The sequence below is a fragment of the Lissotriton helveticus genome, chromosome 1_1, assembly GCF_964261635.1.
Source record: "Lissotriton helveticus chromosome 1_1, aLisHel1.1, whole genome shotgun sequence".
Classification (NCBI taxonomy): domain Eukaryota; kingdom Metazoa; phylum Chordata; class Amphibia; order Caudata; family Salamandridae; genus Lissotriton; species Lissotriton helveticus.
In genome coordinates, this window is record NC_136057.1 from 385,248,124 (window position 1) to 385,255,249 (window position 7,126).

Genomic DNA, 7,126 nt, shown 5'->3' on the forward strand with positions numbered 1-7,126 from the left:
AAAAAGTGCGACCATTATTTTGAGAATAGGATATATTAATATTCCTCTGATTCCAGAGTTCAGGCTTCTCGATACATATAGCTAGATTTACCGCCAAAATGTCATGGTCACTCAACTTCGTTGGAACCACTTTGAATTGTGAGCATGCCCCAAACAATTGAAAAGACACAGCCATGTAATCAAGTAGGGAGTGGCCAAAAGCCCCATGAAAAGTAAGTGCTGCTGGTAGATCTTCTGCGAATCTACCATTTAATAAAACGAGGCCAAGCTCCCTGAGTTTTTGCAAAAGTGAGAGGCCTTGTTTATCGGCTTTTAAATTGGACGGAAATACAGAATCTGGTATACACCAAACCTCCTCCAAATCCTCATTAGAAAACGCCAAAATAGAACTATTACTTATTTTAGCGTTAAAGTCACCCACCATTATTATACACACTCTGTCTTCACTCCTGCATAAATTATGCACGTAAGAACAAATGGAGTCAATCAATGGGGTGGACGCCTTCCCCGGAGGAATATACACATTTACCAAAAACAGAGACCCACTGTAACCCTTATGATTCATTTCCATCTTCAACTTAGCACACATACAACATTTTGAGGGGTGTATATCTATCACTGCATCCCATGCTAAATCACAACTCAGCAGAATGGCTAATCCGCCCTTTGCACGCCCCTCATAGATTTCTCATTTTATAGTCGTGTCTCAATGGTTGTTGGCAGTCAGGTGGTAGGTGGGCGTGTTGACTAGTGTGCATTATTGGGTACTTGGGGGGTGTCATGGTGGCTTGTGCTTGGTGTTGGTGTATCAGGTGGGGGGGGTTGTCAATTTTCGTGTGTTTGCTAATTACTTGCGGTACACTTTCTGACATTTGTTTGACGTTAGGGATGTTGTGCGTGTTGGCCTTCCGCAGTGATGCACTGTTTATCGTTACATTCTTTCCGCCGCGGACGTGGATGGATGTGCGTACCGTGGTACAGGCGGATTTATCCTAATTGCGGACACGGAGTTTTCACAGGTATGGCGGTAAATGTGTATTTTTCCGTGGTCATTGCCGTCCGCGCCCGTGGCTGTTCATTAGGCTCCGTCCGCCGCGGACGGAGTTAGATGTGTTCGGTCCACCGCGGACGGTGTTTGTTATGATCCGTCCGCCGCGGTCGGAGTTTCGTGACATGAATATCCTAATCGCAACCGTGGATTCTCCGCGGCGCGGCCGGGAGTAAAAATTCCCCGTACATGGCGGACAGTACCCGTTTCCGTCCGCCATCCTAATCGACCCCTTAGTCTGATTCTTATAATAAGTGCGTCGACAACACACACAAGTGAAATTAGGCCTCTCACTTGATTTCACCTGAAAGGTGGCAATTTCCTTCTGTAAATTATCTGTACTGGAAATCTGTACACTCTCTTCCACATTACCTTCTTCTTCTGGGTCAATTTCAACATTCTCCTCTTTACTTGCAAAGTAACAAAACTCAATTTCTTCACAAATATTCTTCACATCTACTTCAGAACCATGCAAAAGAGCACTGCTTAATTGTTTAAGCTTAATTGCTGGACTCTTAGCAAAATACAACATTCTCACTAATTTCCTCACTTTATTATGATGGACTGCAAGCATCCTGAAATGATGAAAAACACTCTAGCATACTCTCCTGGAAAGACAAGCCAGTGAATGACCATGTAAACCTGTCACTTCTCTCACTCTGCATGGATCTAATTCCTGCAACAACTTCATTTTCTGTTTTAAACTTTTATTATTAAATGTCCGTACAAAATCACAAAGCAAATTGATGGAATCCTGTCGCACACTGCAAATACTACTACACTTCCAGGTGTACACTGGACCCTTAGGACGTCTCCCTAAAACGTCATCACCTAACACCTTTCCTGCCTCTGTTGACACAAGTTTTTCTTTTTCAACTGGACAACCGTCTTTCACCTCATATGCTCGACCACTGGTGTCAACTGCATGCACCAAATCACTGTCCTGGAAGTAACTCTCCTCATTGAAAAATGCCTCACAACTTGAACTATGCATCCATTCTCCTGAAAATACTTCACAAAAATGTGTACGATTAACTATTCTCTTCCATCTACTATTTGTTTTGAATTCATAAATTGCCTTGTTTAGTTTCCTAATTCTATTGATTACCAAAATAAATAACTTTCGCTTCATTTCCAAAGCCTGATCAATAATTTTCTCAACATTTTTCTTTTTCTTATAAAAAGCCAGTTTCTGTTGACCTTTCTTTACATTTTTCATCAAATTTGCAATTATCCTGTTGCGGAACATTCGTCTACGAATGTCCCTAAATTGATTGTGCCTTCTACCGGCACTCACAGAGTTTTCTCCTGCTCTACCACTAACTTTATTAAGGGGCCTTTCCTTCCTGTTTAAATTGACTCTCTTCTTCTGGACTAAAACATGTTCTGTAGTGATACTTTTTTTTCTGGAAATGTTTCTTAGGAAAGATTTCGTTGTCTTACCCGGAGCTTTTTTGCTGACTTGACGAGTTTTTATTGTAGAGGACTGCTGCAAGCATGTACTAAGCTGCTGTGTTTGACGTTTTGTAGCCTTTCTCCTCCTTTGCCTTGAAGGCATTTTTTAATTTTGAAATGATCTGCAGTTGAATCTGTGGTAAAATATAATAAAAAATGTTATTAACCACTATTACCAAACAGTAAATCAATAACAGTCGTCAAAAAATTAACACACTAGTTGTCAATTCTACATACAATAATTTTTAGTGCATTGACAAATTTAAAACTCACAAATAGTAGCAATGGAATGCTTCTACATTTGACCTGTGCTCTTTTATATGTGAATCTGAACTAATTTTATTAGCATATTTCACTATTTTATTAAAGACACTTCACACAAGCTGTTTTTGAAGTTGTATTTAAATTTAAATAAAACGGTTAACATGGTTACTTTTCATTTCCAGTAACTTAAATTTATTTTTAAAAATCTTTATAGTTCAATAGGCTCGAGCAGGTCAGCTGCCCACCCTATGTCATACAATTCTGACAAATCGGCACCCTCATCATATTCTTCATCATCCACAGGATATAAATCATCCAAGGGATCTACTTCCACTGACGTTTCAATGACAAGTTCAATGATAAGATCGAGATCAACAGATTGCTCATTATCACTCATGGTTGATGTTGTCGTTATCTTTAAAGAAAGAGAACAACAATGAGATGTTGCAGAGTAAGAGACAAATCTCAGAGACTATAATAGTAAAATTGTTTAACAAGAGTAACATTTTGCAGATATTATTTAGCCATGTCCAGCGATGCTGAGGAGGTGAGGCCTATGTCCAAGTTTTCAGTGAACAGGACTCATCTCTTCTTAACCTTGGATAAGCCTCACCGACTCTGTGTCCCCTGCTCATACTTAAATGTAAAGGGGCAGATTCATGTTAACTGGCGCATCCCCAGGGATGCACCAGTTAACGTGCGCCGCTGCTCTGCCACCCATGGTGTGCCGCATTTACAATGCGGAGCACCATGGGGCAAAAACAGCACAGATGCGTCACGCATCTGTGCCGCAAAAACGGCGCATTGCAGGAATCACGTCGCAAGCGCGACATGACTCCTGCAATGCACAGGGGCAAGCCACACATTGCATGGTGCGTCACTCCTTATGCCTGTTTCAAACAGGCGTAAGGATTTGATTCAGCAATGCCATAAAGCTGACTCAGTGAAATCTTGTAAATTTCACTGTGTTAGTTTTACAGGGCTTTCATGCAAGTAAACGCCCACCCTGCAACAAAACGCCCACATGAAACCTGACGAAGGTTTCATGTGGCGCAGGACTTTACAGCGTGACACATCTGCCTAGATGCATCAAGTTGTAAATATGTCGCATCATGGTGCATCTTTTGCGCCGCCGCTGCGTCACAAAAGTGACGCAACGGCGGCGCAAAAGAGGCGCACGACCAACATAAATCTGCCCCTAACATTTTAAATGATTGGTTCAGGATGCCGATAAGGTGTGGCCTATCCAGAGGTTTGTTTGAGGTGAGGCCTACTCAGGGTTGCAGATGAAATTTAGGCTTGTTGAAGAGTACAGAGGAGATAATACATGTGCAGGCCTACCAATGAAGTGAGTCATGTCCACTGCACTCTTGAACAAAGGCCAGACCTCCTCTGTCTCCCTGGACAGGCCTAAACCTCATCTGCACAATGTGATTCGTAATGTTAGGAAACACAGGTGATGTAATAGAAAAACGTGCAAATATTTTTGCTCATTTCACAATCACATCACCTGTGTTTCCTCTGCTTAGGTATCTCATTGTGCAGATGTAGTCTAGCATATCAAAGAGTACGCAGAAGGTGAGCACTGTATGCAACAACTTTGACACTTACAGAAGCCTCAGCTTCTCCATGCCCCCTACACAGTCCTAAATGTATACAGTTTAAACTGACGGTATCTTGTTGCAGATGAAGTGAGGCCTATCTGGCAACATGGCGCATCTTTTGCGCCGCCACTGCGTCACAAAAGTGACGCAACGGCGGCGCAAAAGAGGCGCACGGCCATCATAAATCTGCCCCTAACATTTTAAATGATTGGTTCAGGATGCCGATAAGGTGTGGCCTATCCAGAGGTTTGTTTGAGGTGAGGCCTACTCAGGGTTGCAGATGAAATTTAGGCTTCTTGAAGAGTACAGAGGAGATAATACATGTGCAGGCCTACCAACGAAGTGAGTCATGTCCACTGCACTCTTGAACAAAGGCCAGACCTCCTCTGTCTCCCTGGACAGGCCTAAACCTCATCTGCACAATGTGATTCGTAATGTTAGGAAACACAGGTGATGTAATTGAAAAACGTGCAAATATTTTTGCTCATTTCACAATCACATCACCTGTGTTTCCTCAGCTTAGGTATCTCATTGTGCAGATGTAGTCTAGCATATCAAAGAGTACGCAGAAGGTGAGGACTGTATGCAACAACTTTGACACTTACAGAAGCCTCAGCTTCTCCATGCCCCCTACACAGTCCTAAATGTATACAGTTTAAACTGACGGTATCTTGTTGCAGATGAAGTGAGGCCTATCTTGCAACATGGTGCATCTTTTGCACCGCTGCTGCATCACAAAAGTGATGCAACGGCGGCGCAAAAGAGGCGCACGGCCATCATAAATCTGCCCCTAACATTTTAAATGATTGGTTCAGGATGCCGATAAGGTGTGGCCTATGCAGAGGTTTGTTTGAGGCCTACTCAGGGTTGCAGATAAAATGTAGGCTTGTTGAAGAGTACAGAGGAGATAATACATGTGCAGGCCTACCAACGAAGTGAGTCATGTCCACTGCACTCTTGAACAAAGGCCAGACCTCCTCTGTCTCCCTGGACAGGCCTAAACCTCATCTGCACAATGTGATTTGTAATGTTAGGAAACACAGGTGATATAATTGAAAAACGTGCAAATATTTTTGCTCATTTCACAATCACATCACCTGTATTTCCTCAGCTTAGGTATCTCATTGTGCAGATGTAGTCTAGCATATCCAAGAGTACGCAGAAGATGAGGACTGTATGCAACAGAGCAATGTACATTACTCACCTCCCTTGACACTTACAGAAGCCTCAGTTTCTCCATGCCTCCTAAATGTATATCATTATCATCATAGTGACTATGAAACTCTAGCAGTACATATTGTGAAACCTAAATGTCTTAAAGTAACGATTTTTTAACCGACAAACAAGCAAATTATTCTCCCAGATTGATGGTGAGAAGTGATATATTTATTTAAAGAAGCAGACACCTTTTTGTCATTGTCATAAATGTAAAAAGCATTCCTTTTCTTTATGAACCATTTTCATGTCATAATTTGAAAACACAGCACAACTCCTATGTACAAGTACACCCTGTCAGTACTTAAATTTGCCAAGCACACATGCGGGCGTATTTACAAGAGCCTTGCACCACGGAGAAATGACTTAAATTTACCAAGCACTCATGAGGGCTTATTTACAAGGACCTTGCACCACCTTTAAAGTCACTTTTAACATGGGGAAAATGACGTGAATGTGTCATGAATTGAAACACGAGTGAACTAACCTTATATAGCAGGATACAGCGGGAGCGATGGTGATGCTGGATTCCGACTACCCCTATGTGCAATACACCGCAGGAGTGATATAAAACAACTCACCACGGGCATCACACAAGGGGAAGGGGAAAAGTGGAGAAATAAAATATAACGATGCAGCAGTGCAAATCAGCAAGTCTTGATAAACCCAAATGGTCGCATTTTCTCTCTTCCTGATCAAAGACCCTGCATAGGAACAAAGCACACGTCACCACATACCACCTATCAAGTAACAAGCAATGTAATGCATTGTGTGAAAGAGAACTACACTTACAATAATCACTGCTGCAATTGGCAGTACTCAAAATGGCACAAAAATAGAAAAATAAAGTAAAGAAAAGAAAAAGCAAATATGGCTATAGATACCACTCTCTTGGAAACAGAGAACGTATGCTCTTAGCACATTCAGAGCCTTCAGATACTACTTATCTTAACCAGTGAGTGTCTCTTGTTTTGCTAGGTCCGCTGATGCAGTCTCCAATGTAACCGCTACACACTCGTTATCCTCACGAGTTGAAACTATCTAATCCAGCGCGGCATGCGCTATAAACTATCTACGAAGTCCTGGGATATCTGCACGACTTAATCAAGTCCACGCGACAGTTTATTCCACAAGTTCAAGCGTTCCTTTCACGCTACAGAAAAGCGCAACTCCTTTACCAGACCGCGCTTACACACGCGAAGTCAATCTTCGCGGCTTCACTCCAGCGCGTCAAGCGCTGCCGCTCCAGCAGGGGAAACAGCGGATTCTTCGTGGCAGAGATCCAGTGCGACATGCGCTGCCACTTAAACCAGGGACACCGCTCTTCCTTACTCTCAGCTACCAACACGAGTGTTTTTTCTCCGGACCGAGACTCTCACAATGAAAACAGGTGACAAGCACCTGAACACAGGAAAAGGAAGGGCTAAAAAGGCGAAAGGGGAAAATAGAAAAGGGACACACCTAGCGCCAGGCATTCTGGGAATAGTAGTCCCAATTCGTCAATCATACCAATTCATGACAGAACCCCCTCACAACGACC